The following is an 18,153-nucleotide window of genomic DNA, read 5'->3' on the forward strand; positions in this document are numbered from 1 at the left end:
TCTCCAGTGTTCTTGCCTAGAGAATCCCAGGGACGGGGGAGCCTGGTGGGCTGGCGTCTGTGGGGTCGCACAGAGTCAGACACGACTGAAGCGACTTAGGAGCAGCAGCAGCAAGTATATTCCAAACACAAATCAGGATCAAATTTTCTGGAAATCCTGAGATTAAAACTCATCACTTCTGTATAGATGTGCACAGTTTGGTGGGAGGGAAAAGCAAGAAAAGAGCCTCTGAGTACTAAGCAAAGGATGCTATCAGATACAGAGGTGAGAATGTGGCTTGATAGGGGCCTTCCATGTAGAGGCAGCAAATAATTGCACATTTAGGCTATGGGTTCATTGATATGATTGTGGGGTTTTGTGCTCTGATGGGCAAAGAAAAGTTAGCTTTTTCTCTTGATTTTTAAATCATTTTATTCAGGTTTAATTCACATACCATAATGTCCCCTCACTTCAATTGTACAATTCAGGTTTTTTTTTTTTTTAACATATTCACAGAGTTGTGTAACTATCACCACTATCTCATTTCAGAACATTTTAATCATCCCACAAAGAAACTCCTGTACCCATTAACAGCCATTCTTCATTCCTTCCCTCATTCACCATCCCCAACCATAGGCAAATACCAATAGGCAAATACTAATCTACTTTATGTTCCTGTTCAGTTCAATTCAGTCGCTCAGTCATGTTCAACTCTTTGCAACCCCATGAACCGCAGCACACCAGGCCTCCCTGTCCATCACCAACTCCTGGAATTTACCCAAACTCGTGTCCATTGAGTTGGTGATGCCATCCAACCATCTCATCCTCAGTCGTTCCCTTCTCCTCCTGCCTTCAATCTTTTCCAGCATCAGGGTCTTTTCAAATGAGTCAGCTCTTTGCATCAGGTGGCCAGATTTGCCCATTCTGGACTCTTTATATAAGTGGAATCATATGGCATAACTCCTTTGCATTGTTTTGTGTCTGGTTTATTTCTCTTTGCATGTTTTCAATATTCATCTGTGATATAGAATGTATCAGAATTTCATTACTTTTTATTATAAAATAATATTCTATTATATGGATATAATAGATTTTATTAATTTATTCATAAGTTAAAGGACATTTGGGTTATTTCTTCTTTTAGCTATTATGAATAAAGTTTGCTATAAATATTTATGAACAATTTTTTTGGTGGACATATGTTTTCATTTCTTTTGGGTATATACCTTGGAGTGGGTTTGCTGGGTCATATGGTAACTCTACATTTAAGTTTTTGAGAAACTGCCAGACAGTATTTAAATAACACTGAATGCATCATTTTACATTCTTACCACCAATGTATGAGGGTTCTGATTTTCCACATTCCTGCCAACACTTGTTATTTTATGTTATTTTGATTATAGCCATCATTCTGGTGTTAAGTGGTATCGTATTGTGGTTTTGATTTGTATTTTCCTAATGATTAATGATTTTTATTGCATTTTATGGTTACTTATATGTCTTCTTTGACCATTTATATGCCCACTCACATCTTTTATATTTTTATTATTGAGTTTTAATAGTTTTTCTGTAATATGAGTACAAGTCTATTATTAACTGCATAATTTTCATCTATGAAGCAATGTGTATACTTCATTATGCATGCAAACCTCTTCATTAATGGCTCAGTTGGGGGAGCTGTGCAGTTGGAGACTCCAGAAGGATAGCTCAGTGGGTGAGGGCAAGCTCAATAAAGCAGGTGAGGAGAGCCTGATGCCAGCAGGCAAATACATAGGAGTAAACTGCTCATGCCCCCAGTCAGGTGATTCAGTATCCAGGCTCCCAGGGCTGGTCTCTGTATTCAATTCCTGTAGGGATACTCTGGGCCACAGGCTGGGAGACTGAGTTTACTGGGGAACACTGGGCACTGTGCATGGTATGAGGTATTCAACTGATTTATTTCAGATGTACATATCATGTCTTGGAACTATATATTGCAAAACTATTTATTTCCCATTAAATATTTTCAACACTATCAAAAATCAATTGACTGGGCTTCCCTGGTGGTTCAGTGGTGAAGAAACCACCTGCCAATGCAGGACACATGGGTTTGATCCCTGATTCAGGAAGATCTCACAACTAAGCCCATGCACCACAACTATTGGGCCTCTGCTCTAGAGCCTGGGAGCCTCAACTATTGAGCCCACGTGCTGCAGCTGTTGAAGCCCTTGTGCCCTAGAACCCATGCTCCACAATAGAAACCACTGTAATGAGAAGCCGGCACAATGCAACTATAGAGTAGTCCCCACTCTCTGCAACTAGAGAAAAGCCTGTACAGCAATCATGACCCAGTGCAGCCATAAATAAATAAGTAATCAATTGATCACAAATGTAAGGTTCATTTTTGGACTCTCAATACTATTCTATTGATTAATATGCCATTTTATGCCAGTACCATGCTGCTTTGATTACTGTAATTTTGTAGTTAGTTTTAAAAATGAAAAGTCTGAGTCTTTCCACTTTGTTCTTCTTTTTCAAGATTGTTTTGGCTATGCTGGGTTCCTTGCATTTCCACATGAATTTAAAGGTCTGCTTTTCAATTCCTATGGAAAAACCATCTGATATTTTAACAGATTTGCAATGAATCTGTAGATTCACTTAATTTTCTTATGTGATTATAAATACTTTCAAAATGCTAAGGGACCTAAAATATCTATACTTAATCTAGACACTTTAGAAATTCTATATTTGTACGTCTCACTGCCCCCTTCATCATCTGCGAGACATCTCAAACTTATTGCATTCAAAGTAACTCTTGGTGCTTCTTCCCATTATCTGAACTTGCTCAAATCTTTCCCACCTAATGGCACCCCTATCATCTAGTGTATTGTGCTGTGAATAAAGTCAGATTATTTGGCTATTGATGATTTTGACATAAAAAATTTCATTTTCTCATGATAAAAGAAGTCTGTGTTATACAGCCTAGATTGGGGCTGCTGCGTGAGTACTTGCCTTCTCCAATATTCAGTCTTGTCTTTATGATTCAAATTGACTGGTAAAGCTACAATTTCACATCTGAGTTCTAAGCAGAAGGGTTTAGGAAGGGGAGAATAAGGCCATGACCTCTCCCTTTTCAGAAAAAAATCTCAAAAAGCCCAAATTTCCCCACATATATTTTATTGGCCAATGTTTAGCAATATACATTTTTGGTCATATATTCCTGAACATGAGACAGAAAAATATAAATTTTATCTGCTTCATGGCACATCAGATAAATCTAGGGTTTTGTTGTTAAGGAAGAGGGAAAATGTATATTGGAATAAGAAGTTAGCAAAGAGTCAACCTTCAAATGTCATTTCCCCCTTCACACTCAAACTATAATGTCTTGTTCAGTTTACATCCCAATAGCATAATAGTTGGTTTACTTTCTATCTCCAATGCCTTTTTATCCAAACCATCAACATATTTTGCTGAGAGTAGCATCCAGGTCTCTCTGCTGCTATTCTTTGTTCCTATATCCTCCAAATATCTTGTCAAAAAAATGTTTTACAAAATACAAATCTGAGAACATTGTTTCCTAGGTTGAAATTCATCTAGAGTTTCTTTGCCCTTAGTAGTCTTGTAAGTAACTGTGTGTCCTTGCATGGATTGGCCTCTACCTGTACTTATAGCCTTAAATCACACCATGCACTCTTAACTTTTTCTATTTTTGTCACATGGACATTATCAGTCCCTCACACATATTGCACTTCCTGTCACAGGGTGCATACCACTGCCTCTATTGGAATGCATTTTCCTTCTTCTTTGATTATTTAAAATAAAACCTTTTATCCTTCTGATCTCTCTTATTAGGTCAGATTCTTCTGTCATACGCTCCCACAGCTTTCTCCTGTGAAATATGTAGCACTGCAGTGATTTTCACTTATGGGATGGTTTGCTGTTCATCTGTTGGAAGCTCTATGAAGATATTTGTTCATCATTATGTTCTTAGAATAGCATTTGACATTGGTTACATTAAAATACTGGTTGAATGAATAAATGAATGAATAAAACAATAATTGAAGATATATAATGGGGATGAGAGAATCAATTTTTTTTGAGCTTCAGAAGTGCAAAATTAGGACTGATATATAGAAACTTTAGAAAACTGCATTACTGAAAAGAAAAGACTACTGTTACCTGTAAAACTGCCTAACAGTTTGCCTATGAGCGTGTGATTTCATTCATTTATGAAATGGTTATTGAGAACCCAGTGTATGTCCCAGCACTTGCTGTTTGTATGAACTTGACAGGTTCTCCAAGTCTTAGTTTCATTTCCTCCAGTAACAACAGTGCATCTCCCAAGACTCTTCTCAGTCAGTCTGTTGATGTCTACCCTTGTAACATTTATTTCAAACTCTCTTCACTGGTAATTAAAGATCTATTTATAAGGTTCATATCTCTATGATTCAGAAGTTTTACTAAAATTAATAGATGATTTCATCATATTGATTATTCACTGTCATTCTGACAAATAAATTCAAGAGATTTGATCTGATAGACAGAGTGCATGAAGATTATGGGCAGAAGTTTATAACATTGTACATGAGGCAGTGATCAAAACCATCCCCAAGAAAAAGAAATGTGAAAAGACAAAATGGTTACATGAGGCAGTCTTACAAATAGCTGAGGAGAGACGAGAAATGGAAGGTAAATGAGAAAAAGAAAGATATACTCATCTGAAAGCAGAGTTTCAAAGAATAGCAAAGAGAGATAAGAAAGCCTTCTTAAGTGAACAGTGCAAAGAAACAGAAGAAAACAAAAGAATGGGAAAGACTAGAGATCTTTTCAAGAAAATTAGAGATACCAAGCGAACACTTCATACAGATGGGCACAGTAAAGGACAGAAATGGTATGGACCTAACAGAAGCAGAAGATATTAATAAGAGGTGGCAAGAACACAGAAGAACTATACAAAAAAAGATGTTAATGACTCGGATAACCTCGATGGTGTGATCACTTATCTAGAGCCAGACATTCTGGAGTGTGAAGACAAGTGGGCCCTAAGAAGGATGACTAAAAGCAAAGCTAGTGGAGGTGATGGCATTCTAGCTGAGCTATTTCAAATCTTAAAAGATGATGCTGTGAAAGTGCTGCACTTAATATGCCAGCAAATTTGGAAAACTCAGCAGAGGCCACAAGACTGGAAAAGGTCAGTTTTCATTCCAATCCCAAAGAAAGGCGATGTCAAAGAATGTTCAAACTATAGTTCAGTTGTGCTCATTTTACATGCTAGCAAGGTAATGATCAATATTCTTCAAGCTAGGCTCCAATAGTACGTGAACTGAGAACTTCCAAATGTACAAGCTGAATTTACAAAAGACAGAGGAACCAGAGATCAAATTGCCAACATCTGTTGGATCATAGGAAAGCAAGGAAATTCCAGAAAAGCATTTACTTCCACTTCATTGACTACATTAAAGATTTTGTGTGGATCACAACAAACTGTGGAAAATTCTCAAAAAGATGGGAATACCAGACTACCTTACCTGCCTCCTGAGAAACCTGTATGCAGATCAAGAAGCAACAGTTAAAACTGAACATGAAACAACGGACTGTTTCAAAATTGGAAAAGGAGTACATCAAAGCTGTAAATATCACCCTGCTTATTTCACTTATATACAGAGTACATGATGCAAGATGTCGGGCTGGATGAACCTCAAGCTGGAATCAAGATAGTCAGGAGAAATATCAATAACCTCAGATATGCAGATGACACCACCCTTATGGCAGAAGGTGAAGAGGAACAAAAGGGCCTCTTGATGAAGGTGAAAGAGGAGAGTGAAAGGCTGGTTTTTTCACTCAATATTCAAAAAACAAAGATCCAGTCTCATCATTTCATGGGAAATAAAATGGGAAAAAATAGAAACAGTGACAGACTTTATTTTACAGGGCTCCAAAGTCACTGTGGATGGTGACTGCAGCCATGAAATTAAAAGATGCTTGCTCCTTGGAAGAAAAGCTATGACAATCCTAGCAGTGTATTTAATAGCTGAGACATCAGTTTGCCAACAAAAGTCTATATACTCAAAGCCATGCTTTTTCCAGTAGTCATATATGGATGTGAGAGTCAGACCATAAAGAAAGCTGAGTTTCTAACAATTGATGCTTTTGAACTGTGGTATTGGAGAAGACTCTTGAAAGTCCCTTGGACAGCAATGAGATCAAACCAGTCAATCCTAAAGGAAATCAGTCCTGAATATTCATTGGAAGGACTGATGCTGAAGCAAAAGCGCCAACCCTTTGGCCACCTGATGTGAAGAGCCAACTCGTTGAAGACCCTGGATGGTGGGAAGGATTGAGAACAAGAAGACAAGGGACAACAGAGAATGAGATTGTTGGATGACATCATAGATTCAATGGACGTGAGTTTGAGCAATCTCCAGGAAATAGTGGACAGGGAAGTCTGGCGTACTGTAGTCCTTGAGGTTCCAAAGAGTTGGACATGGCTGAACAACTGAACACAACAGTTGTCATTCCAATGAACTATGCTAGGTGTTTGTAGAATTCAGCATTGAACAAATTGGAGCTGATTCTTGCTCTCACTAACGTCCGAGTCTAGTGGGGAGAGAGGAAGATGTAAAATGTCTATAAAACAATGAAATGCTAAATTGTAATAAGAATTGCAAGGGGCAAGTTAAGAATTATGATTTGGGCATAAAGGGGACTAATTTAGATGTGAATTTGGGACACTTTCTCTAGATAGCGATGTTTAAGCAAACACTTGAAGAATGAATAAAGAGTTGAATTAGCAAGGAGTAGGAGGAAAAATATCCCAGGTAGGAATATAATGCCCCCGAAGTGGATCAGAGTTTGTTTTGTCTTTCCAGATATCTGGATGCTGGTAGTTCCTCTGCAGCACTCTGACAAGGGCAAAGAATATTGGGGCATTTTTTCCCTTTTGTCTTGGGAGAGTGTATTTCCATTAATGTATTGTGCTTGAGGTCAGTTAAGACCTCAGAGTCTTGATCAAATAAATGGTTGTTAGGGAAGTTATGCACTTTCAAATGTTTGACACTAAAGAGGAGATTTTAAATAACACTACCTATCTCTAAGTTTTTATGTTATTTTTCATAATATTTTATGAGATAATATTTAACCTTTAATCTTGTTATGTTTTACTTTTTCTTTAACAAATATCATTGGATTATTGCACACTAATTATCTATTAAGACCATTACATACTTTTTGTTCAAGAGAAGTAAAATACACATGGAAGAAAAAGCAATGTGATGATGGCAAATATGTCAATGTGCAGAAAGCATCTGCTGCACAACTAAGGCAGATATGGTCTTAATGTCAAAGGCAGGCTTTTAGTTTCAAGAATTAATGAACAGATGAGGGAGGCCATGAAATAATGACAGGAAAAGAAGATGTAGGTTTTTTTTTTTTAATTGTAATAATGCTAGTAGATAAGATGAAAAGTGTATTGAGGTATCAAGGAATCGATCTCCCTCACTTGAAGTGACTTACAGCTGTTGGATGCCAAAAATAATCTGATTGTAGTATTTTGTGTAAAAGAATGCATATATAATACATTACAGGGAAAGGGAAATAAAGACTCATGTCCAAAGCTTTTACACAGTAAAATGTTTAAACAGTAGAGTGTTTCCAGGAATTTGGGTATCCTTGACCTTAAAATTCCCATCATTTGCATGCTGATGTTCTCTCTTCCCCTTACATCTCTAGAATAACATCTATCATTTCTAGAAAGCAAAATTTAGGCAAATAAGGGCTCAGAGTAGTATGGGTATTTGAAAGATGATGGTAGTTATGAGAAAAGTCAGTTTTTCTTTATTTTAAAGCCTTGAGAATGAAATTTAAAACTGAGATGAGTTTCTCTTCCCTCTTGAGGCAAGCATACTCTGTACTACAGCTCATTCTCAAAGCAGGGGTGTGACCTTAGTTGATTTTGTTGTCATTCCCGGTCTGGGTTCAGGCTTTTCAGTGATACAAATACTAGTCATTTTGCTCATCCACTTATTGTTCTAGCCCTAAATTGTGAGAGTCATTAAATCTTCTGGTCTCAACTTTTGCTCTGTGAGCACATCCCACAGCCCTGTCCAAAGAACATTCCTTACCTTTGCTTCAACACTTCGTATATTTGATTAAAATAATAAGAGAATCAGAATTTACAGGGAGCTTATAATGTGCTATGCATTTTGCTAGGGGTTACATCCCTTATTAAAAAATTAGAGTACACTATGGAAAATTAGAGAACACAAATAATATAAATATTTTATGTATATAATGTTTATATGTACAAATGGAAAAATGTAAACATACATGAAAATACTATCTACATAGCTACACACACAAGAAAAACCCATGTACAAACCTATATGCAAGGAAGAGGATCTGGAAAGAAGTACAAAATATGAAGTAATTACCTAAGTCTTGTAAGGGTATAGATAATTTTGCTTGCTTTGTACTTTTCTGCATTTTCAAAACTTCTTAGCTGAGAATGTTTGGAATCAATCATTAAAAAGAACAAAATGAATATGGGATAAAATATTGTAGATCCCCAAAATGCAGAGCATAAAATTGTAAAACTTATTATATAAATTATTTTATGCATTTCCTACTGGAGTCATGATATACCCTAATAAGATAGTGAGATAAAGCTGTGTCTTAGAGGCCCTCTTCCTGTGGAATCTCTGTGAATGTCTGACTTACAGAAGAGGCCAGCTTTAATGAAAAACAATTCTGGGGCCTATAGTAGAGTGAACTTGCGGGCAGCTCTCTGTAGCTTTAAAAAGTGTAATTAGAAATGAAATTGAAGCCTTTCGTTGTCCAGGAACTTACAAGGTGATATGAGTCAGCTGCATTTGTGTAGTCTAGGGCAGAGAAAGAACAATCTATTCAGCAACGAGCCATTTATTCTCTGTAAATTAGAGAATATAAATAATATAAAGTCCATATTAGAGCCACAGTGTTTGTCGGTCACTTATACTTTTTATATGCTTGTTTTCTCATATGTAACATGAGCAGGTTGAACTAGTTTTTGAGGACTTCTTCAGACCTCAACATCTGGAATTCTGAGTCAACATGAATTTTACCATGAAAAAACTTAGAACACACACAGGAATAATAGAACTGTTACTGAGTTCAAACTCGTTCTGCTCACTAAATCCAAACTTGTTCTGATCACTGGGAGACAAGTTGTTGGGACAAGAATAATGACTTTATTCGGAAAGCCAGCAGACCAAGAAAATGGCAGATTCATGTCCTAGAGAACTATCTTACCTGAGTTAGAATTGGCTTCTTTTGTGTTTAAAGGGGAGGGGATGTGGTTAGTTGTTGCAGACTTCTTGGTGTCAGAAACTTGCATCTGTCTGCATAGATGAGGTACTCTTGAAAATCTTTAATTAGATAAATATTATTTTCTACGCTACAAATTTTTATCTCTATCTGAATGGAAGAATGTTATACTTTAAAGGTCAGAACTTTGAAAATAGGCTCTTTTGTGTATTTCAGGCTATAGGCAAAATTCTTTTACAAAAGTACAGAGTCAACATGACTAAGTCCAGGCAACAGAGCACAAAGCTTAAAGTAAAAGAAACAGATCCAACATGGAATCACGTTTTTTCTTCCCTATTACAGAAGTACAGATGAAGGATAAATGGAACTTTCTGTCTAAGATCAAGAAAGAAATCAGGAGCAAATAGTCCCAAGAGTAACTTCACTTGTAGTAAGAAAAAAAACAAACTTTCAGCTTTCACTGAAAACCAATCTCAGGGGTTTTTGTTGTGGTTTGCAGTGGGTTTTTTTTTTTTTTCCCACTGTGTAGTTAAAATCACCTGAAAGAGAAGAGCCCAAGTGTCTGTTTTCTGGTCAGCTTGAAGGGACAAGTGGAAATTTTGTTACTGTTGTTCAGTCAGTTGCGTTCAACTCTTGGCAACCACATGGACTAAAGCATACCAGACTTCCCTGTCTTTCACTATGTCCCAGAGTTTGCTCAGACTTATGTTCACTGTGTTGATGTTGCCATCCAAACATCTCATCTTCTGAAGCCCCATTCTCCCCTGTTCCTTAATCTTTCCCAGCACCAGGGTCTTTTCCAGTGAGTTAGCTCTTTGCATCAGGTGGCCAAAGGACTGGAGGTTCAGCTTCAGCGTCAGTCCTTCCAATGAATATTCAGGTTTGATTTCCTTTAGTATTGACTGATCTCCTTGCTGTCCAAAGGACTCTTAAGAGTCTCCTCAAGCACCACAGTTCAAAACCTTCATTTCTTTGGCATTCAACCTTCTTTATGGTCCAACTCTGACATCCATATATGACTACTGGAAAAACCATAGCTTTGCTATACTGACCTTTGTTGGCAAAGTGATGGCTCTGCTCTTTAATATACTGACTAGTTTTGCCATAGCTTTCCTTCCAAGGAGCAACTGTCTTTTAATTTCATGGCTGAAGTCACCATCCACAGTGATTTTGGAGCCCAAGAAAATAAAATCTATCACTCTTTCCACTTTTTTTTCCCATCTATTTGCCATGAAGTGATGGAACTGGATGTCAGGATCTTCATTTTTTGAATGTAGAGCTTTAAGCCAGCTTTTTCATTCTCTTTCACCCAGATCAAGAGACACTCTAGTTTGTTTTCACTTTCTGCCTTTAGAGTGGTATCATCTGTATATCTGAGGTTGATAATTCTCCCAGAAATCTTGATTCCAACTTGATTCCTCCAGCATAGCACTTCGCATGATATACTCTGCATATCAATTAAATAAGCAGAGTGATGATATACAGCCTTGATGAACTCCCTTCTCAATTTTGAACCAGTCCATTGTTCTGTATCCAGTTCTGACTATTGCTTTTTGACCTGCATAGAGGTTTCTCAAGAGCAGGTTAGGTAGTCTAGTATTCCCATCTCTTTCAGAATTTTCCACAGATTTTTGTGACCCACACAGTCAAAGACTTTAGCGTAGTCAATGAAACAGAAAAATTTCTGGAATTCCCTTGCTTTCTCTATGATCCAGTGGATGTTGGCAATTTGATCTCTGGTACCTCTGCCTTTTCTAAATCCAGATTGAATATCTAGAAGTTCTTGGTTCACGTACTGCTGAAGCCTAGCTTTAAGAATTTTGAGAATTACCTTGCTAGCATGTGAAATGAGCTCATATATACCATAGTTTGAATCTTCTTTGTCATTACTCTTGTTTGGTTTTGGAATGAAAAGTGACCTTTGTGGCCACTGTTGAGTTTTCTAAATTTGTTGACATATTGAGTGCAGCACTTAAACAGCATCAGCTTTTAGGATTTTAAACAGCTCAGCTGGAATTTCATCACCATCACTAGCTTTGTTTATAGCAATGCTTCCTAAAGCCCACTTGTCTTCACATTCCATTATGTCTGGTTCTAGGTGAATGATCATACCATCATGCTTATCTGGGTCATTAAGACTTTTTTTGTATATTTCTGTGTATTCTTGCCACCTCTTCCATCTTTTTAGCTTCTTTTATGTCCTTGCCACGTCTGTCCTTTATTAATCATCCTTGCATAAAATGTTCCCTCAGTATCACCAATTTTCTTGAAGAGATAGCTAGTCTTTCCCATTCTATCATTTTCCTCTATGTCTTTGCATTGTTCACATAGAAGGCTTTTAAAAAATCTCTCCTTGCTATTCTGTGGAACTCTGCCTTCAGTAGTGTATATCTTTCCCTTTCTCCTTTGCCTTTTGCTTGTCTTCTTCCCTTAACTGTTTGTGAGGCCTCCTCAAACAACCATTTGCCTTTTTGCATTTCTTTTTCTTGGGATGGTTTTGGTCACTGCCTCTTGTAAAATGTTATGAACCTCTGCCCATAGTTCTTCAGGCATTCTGTCTACCAGATCTAATCTCTTGATTCTACTCACTACCTCCACTGTATAACCATAAGGGAATTAATTTAGGTCATACTTGAATGGCCAAGTGGTTTTTCCTACTTTCTCCAATTTAAGCCTGAATCTTGCAACAATGAGCTGATGATCAGAGCCATAGTCAGTTCCAGGTCTTGTTTTTTGCTGACTGTATAGAACTTCTCCATCTTCAGCTGCAAAGAATATAATCAATCTGATTTCGGTATTGACCATCTGGTGATTTCCATGTTTACAGTCATCTGTTTTATTGTTGGAAGTATGTGTTTGCTATGACCAGTGTGTTCTCTTAACAAAACTGTGTTAGTCTTTGCAGTGCTTCATTTGGGAGCTCAAAAACTTTTAGAAGATACAACTTTATAGAGGAAGGAAATCTAGAAAGTAAAGTGGATATGGGAGCAGCTAGAGTTGAGAGATCAGTGATTCAAATTTGAAGGCAAATGGAAAGTACTGTGTATGGCTTGGTTTGGGAAAGATAAATGCATATTCTCTCCCAGAGCTTAAGCCTAACTATAGACTGAGAGTGTTCAACTTTCTACCTTCAGGCCACATGTTTCCTATAAACCTGAGACTCCAACATTCAATTATCCATTTGGCATTTCTACTTGGATGTCTCATAAGCATTTCAAGGTTACTATGGCCTAAACATTGCCCTTAGCTTCCTCCTCTAGCCTGGCTCGCCTCAGTTTTTTTCCATCTTTGTAAATGGTACCACCATTGATTCAGTTACAGAAGCCAGAAAACTGCAAGTCGACCGCAGCTGGTTCTCTTTCTCTGGCGGTCGGACAGACGGAGGGAATAGAGAGACGCTCAGCGGCCACGAGCTGCGCGCAAATCCCAGGCAGGCTTGCACCCAGAGGCCGGCAGCCGACCGTGCCCGCAGGGATCTCCAGAGCTTCTCCCGCTCGGTTCCAGTGCCAGCGTCCGGTGGCCTCCGCCCCGCAAAGTGATTGCTGCCTCGCCTCCTCCGCCGAGTCCGGGACCATGAAGCTGCTGCCGTCGGTGGTGCTGAAGCTCCCTCTGTCTTGCTGCAGTGCTTTCGGCGTTGGTCACTGGCGAGAGCCTGGAGCGGCTTTGGAGAGTCCTGGCTGCTGGAGCTAGCAATCTGGACTCCCCTACTCAATCTAGGGACCAGCTGCTGCCCGTGGGAGGTGGCCAAGGCTGGGAAGTCCTGGACGTGGAAGAGGCAAACCTGGACCTTTTCAGAGCTGCTTTCTCCTCCAAGCCACAAGCTCTGGCCACACCCAGCAAGGAGGAGCGTGGGAAAAGAAAGAAGAAAGGCAAGGGATTAGGGAAGAAGAGAAACCCATGTCTTTGGAGATACAAGGACTTCTGCATCCACGGAGAATGCAAATACGTGAAGGAGCTCCGGGTTCCAACCTGCATCTGCCACGCAGGTTAAAACGGAGAGAGGTGCCATGGGCTGAGCCTCCCTGTGAAAAATCGCTTATATACATACGTGCGATCACACAACCATCCTGGTTGTGGTGGCTGTGGTGCTGTCATCCATCTGTCTGCTGGTCGTCATGGGGCTTCTCATGTTTTGGTACCACAGGAGAGGAGGTTATGACGTGGAAAATGAAGAGAAGGTGAAGTTGGGTGTGACTACGTCCCACTGAGAGGAACCTGTGCTCAAGCAATCAGCTGGGGACTGCTACCTCTGAGAAGATACAAGTTGATCACAGATTCTCCAGAGGGGAAGGACTTCACAACTAGCCATGAAGATTCCTTCATCCCCAGTTGCCAACTAGATTGGGCCTCCCATAATTGCTTTGCCAAAATACCAGAGCTTTCAAGTGCCAAACAGAATATGTCCAGTGGGATCTGGGTCAGAAGAAAGCAAAAGTGAGGGACGTTCGTGTCCTGATTCTCCTGCACCAAGCCCTACTTACCCCCATACATTTGTTTGAACACTTCTCTTCTGGATTAAAAATGCCAGTTAAATTCCATATGCTCCAGGATCTTTGACTGAAAAAAAAAAAAAAAAAAAAAAAACAGAAGGAGAGGAAGAAAGAAAGATTTGGGGACTGGAAGAAAGTAACAAAGATTGAGAAGCCATGTACTCAAGTCACCACCAAGGGATCTGCCATTTGGACCCTCCAGCACTGGATTTGATGGGTTAACTGTGAAATACCATAGACCTGAGAACTCTGAATTTTGGGACTTCTATCCAGATGGAAAAATAACAACTGTTTTTGTTTGTTTGTTTGTAAAATGCCTCTTAAATTATATATTTATTTTATTCTAAAAAAAAAAAAATCATTAGCAAGTCCTGTCAATTCGCTCTCAAAAATGTACCTCAATTCCATCTATTTTTCTCAATCTTGAGAACTCCTATTCTATCAATATCACCTTCATGTTTTACCCAAACTTCTCAATAGCCTACAGATTGGTTTCATCATTTTTTGGGGTGCCCCTATGATTTATTTGCCATCACAGCCAGAAGGATTAAAACAACAACAACAACAACAACTTATGTCAGTTTTCTGCTTATGTTCACTGTTCTTAGGATAAAAACTATGCTGTTAGTCATGAATTATATGTGCCTGTATAATCTGGCTCATTCTCCACATCAGCAGCTACTTTTTCATCTTTAAAACATCTAGGTTTAACATCTTTTCAAGTCTCAAAACACAGCCACTTCTTTGCTTTTTCTCTATATGGAATATTTTTTTTTCCCATCAGATCTCACTATGGTTTGCCTCTTTTATCAGTCCTCTGCTTAAATTCCTCTTCATCAAAATGTCTTTGTCATGACTACCTTGTGGAAACTCAGACCTTTCTCTCATTCTGTACCATGACACCCTTTAATTTTCCTTGTAGCTTAATGTTAGTCAGTTATTGTCTAGATATTGATTAATTTAACTGTGAATAGCCAGTGTTGTCCACTTGAATCTGAGCTTTCAGAAGATGGCCTTGAGACAGGAGATAAATTGGCCCCAGACAGAGCAGCTGGAGTTCATCCCTTGTGGACAGAGCAAGATAATAAAGGAGGCTAGGTCCTGCCCAGATAAAATATAAAGACCACATGTTTCTCATTCTTTAAGTCAAGTTCCTTGGAGGTCAAATGGGGAATAATGCTCATCTACCCATAGATCTCTATGGTGGAATCCATGCACGCACACACATGGGAGGATCCAGAGATATACCAAAAACAGACTCAGAACCAGGCAGTCAAAATGATTGGCCAAAGAAAACCTGAAAGAAAGGCTCCATACAAGTGATTTAAACTGACAAGAGGGCACGACTCTCTGAGTCTGCCCATGTGTCCATCCACATGTACTGTACTTTTTTTTTTTTTCTTTTTTCTGTACTGTACTTTTTTACTTCTAATAAACACTTCACTTGTTTCACTACTTTCCATTTTTGTGGGAATTCTTTCTGTAAAGCCAAAGGGCCAGGGCCTTGTCATTGACCACTGGTCTAGTGGCTAGGATTCAGTATTCTCACCACTGTGGTCTTAACTCAATCTCTGGCCAGGAACCAAAACCCTGCTTCAAGCTGCTGCAGGCCGAGACCACCCGAGATCAGACTTTAACTTCTTGTGGGATCCACTGCCCCTACACAGGGCTAGCACATAATGGGCATTTGCTATGTCTTTGTTGATGCATAGATTTGGGGGCGTAAGCCTCAGCCAGTGGGAGAACCAAGCATATTTTTGACCATATCAAGATAACAGGATGGAGAGTAAAAGCTTCAGGAGTGACGACTTTGAAAATCACTCTCTATTGAATGCATAACTTTTAAAGACTTTGAAGAAAAAAAATCTCACTAGTCTATTGTCATACCTTTATCTGTATAAGATTCACTTATTGAAATGGGTTCCAGATCAGAAGTGACAGCTATTTTTCTGGCATTTTCCCAGAGGAATTCTTGATTCACATTCTGCTCCTGAAACCTATGGGTAAAATACACACCCTCCTACTAAACCCCTGCATGTATAATAAGGAAAAAGAAATCTGACTTCATATTAGATCTCTTCCTTTTACTTTAAACTTTGTGCTCTGTTGCCTGTGCTTAGTCATTCTGACTCTGCATCTTTTATAAAAGAATGTTGCCTGTAGCCTGAAATATACAGGACAACTTATTCTCAGGGCTCTGACCTTTAAGAGCCCATTCATAAAGAGATAAAAAGTTGCAGAACAGAGAATAACTTTTGTCTTGTTGGAGGTTTATGAGACACATGTGGACATGAGCCGACCTTTGTGGACAGTTGCAAGAACAAAGGAATCTGACACCCAAAAAGTTTGCAGCAACAAAGCACTTATGTTCAGTCCCTCTCCTTGCCTTTAAAAGGGCTTTGCTGAAAATCTTTGGGGAGTTAGGAACCTTTAGCTCATGAGCCAGGTATCTCTTTTTATAGCCTTGTAATAAAACTTTCTCTGCTCCAAACTTTGATATTTTGGTTTGTTTGACCTTACTGTGCATTGGGCACAAGAACTTATGTTCAGTAATACAAGGAATCCAAAATACACTGCTGAATCCAGCTTTTCTCAAAAGTTTGTGTAACTTCAACAGCCTCTGACCCCAGATTTTCTCATCTGTAAAATAATACAAAGGGAGGAGGGATTTGGAAATATTTTTATTAAGATTTGTTTCAAAAATATTTTTGATTCAAGAAGGCAGATTTATTTCCTCTTAACCTACAGTTCAGTTCAGTTCAGTTGCTCAGTCGTGTCCGACTCTTCCTGACCCCATGAATTGCAGCACGCTAGGCCTCCCTGTCCATCACCAACTCCCGGAGTTCACCCAGACTCATGTCCATCGAGTCAGTGATGCCATCCAGCCATCTCATCCTCTGTCGTCCCCTTCTCCTGCCCCCAACCCCTCCCAGCATCAGAGTCTTTTCCAATGAGTCAACTCTTCGCATGAGGTGGCCAAAGTACTGGAGTTTCAGCTTTAGCATCATTCCTTCCAAAGAAATCCCAGGGCTGATCTCCTTCAGAATGGACTGGTTGGATCTCCTTGCAGTCCAAGGGACTCTCAAGAGTCTTCTCCAACACCACAGTTCAAAAGCATCAATTTTTCAGCACTCAGCCTTCTTCACAGTCCAACTCTCACATCCATACATGACCACTGGAAAAACCATGGCCTTGACTAGACGGACCTTTGTTGGCAAAGTAATGTCTCTGCTTTTGAATATGCTATCTAGGTTGGTCATAACTTTCCTTCCAAGGAGTAAGCATCTTTTAATTTCATGGCTGCAGTCACCATCTGCAGTGATTTTGGAGCCCATAAAAATAAAGTCTGACACTGTTTCCACTGTTTCCCCATCTATTTCCCATGAAGTGATGGGACCGGATGCCGTGATCTTCGTTTTCTGAATGTTGAGCTTTAAGCCAACTTTTTCACTCTCCACTTTCACTTTCATCAAGAGGCTTTTGAGTTCCTCTTCACTTTCTGCCATAAGGCTGGTGCCATCTGCATATCTGAGGTTACTGATATTTCTCCCAGTAATATTGATTCCAGCTTGTGCTTCTTCCAGTCCAGCGTTTCTCATGATGTACTCTGCATATTAGTTAAATAAGCAGGGTGACAATATACAGCCTTGACGTACTCCTTTTCCTATTTGGAACCAGTCTGTTGTTCCATGTCCAGTTCTAACTGTTGCTTCCTGACCTGCATACAAATTTCTCAAGAGGCAGGTCAGGTGATCTGGTATTCCCATCTGTTTCAGAATTTTCCACAGTTTATTGTGATCCACACAGTCAAAGGCTTTGGCATAGTCAATAAAGCAGAAATAGATGTTTTTCTGGAACTCTCTTGCTTTTTCCATGATCAGTGGATGTTGGCAATTTGATCTCTGGTTTCTATGCCTTTTGTAAAACCAGCTTGAACATCAGGAAGTTCACAGTTCACATATTGCTGAAGCCTGGCTTGGAGAATTTTGAGCATTACTTTACTAGCGTGTGAGATGAGTGCAATTGTGCGGTAGTTTGAGCATTCTTTGGCATTTTGCCTTTCTTTGGGATTGGAATGAAAACTGACCTTTTCCAGTCCTGTGGCCACTACTGAGTTTTCCAAATTTGCTGGCATATTGAGTGCAGCACTTTCATAGCATCATCTTTCAGGATTTGAAAGAGCTCAACTGGAATTCCATCACCTCCACTAGCTTTGTTCGCAGTGATGCTTTCTAAGGCCCACTTGACTTCACATTCCAGGATGTCTGGCTCTAGGTCAGTGATCAGCATTGTGATTATCTGGGTGTGAAGATCTTTTTTGTACAGTTCTTCTGTGTATTCTGGCCACCTCTTCTTAATATCTTCTGCTTCTGTTAGGTCCATACCATTTCTGTCCTTTACTGAG

General features: G+C 39.2%; 1 pseudogene; it reads left to right on the top strand.

Annotated features, from left to right (window-relative positions):
• Positions 1-11,930: 11,930 nt before the first annotated feature.
• LOC102390070 lies at positions 11,931-13,651 on the top strand (annotated as a pseudogene).
• Positions 13,652-18,153: the final 4,502 nt, after the last annotated feature.

This window comes from Bubalus bubalis, chromosome 14, assembly GCF_019923935.1.
Source record: "Bubalus bubalis isolate 160015118507 breed Murrah chromosome 14, NDDB_SH_1, whole genome shotgun sequence".
NCBI lineage: Eukaryota > Metazoa > Chordata > Mammalia > Artiodactyla > Bovidae > Bubalus > Bubalus bubalis.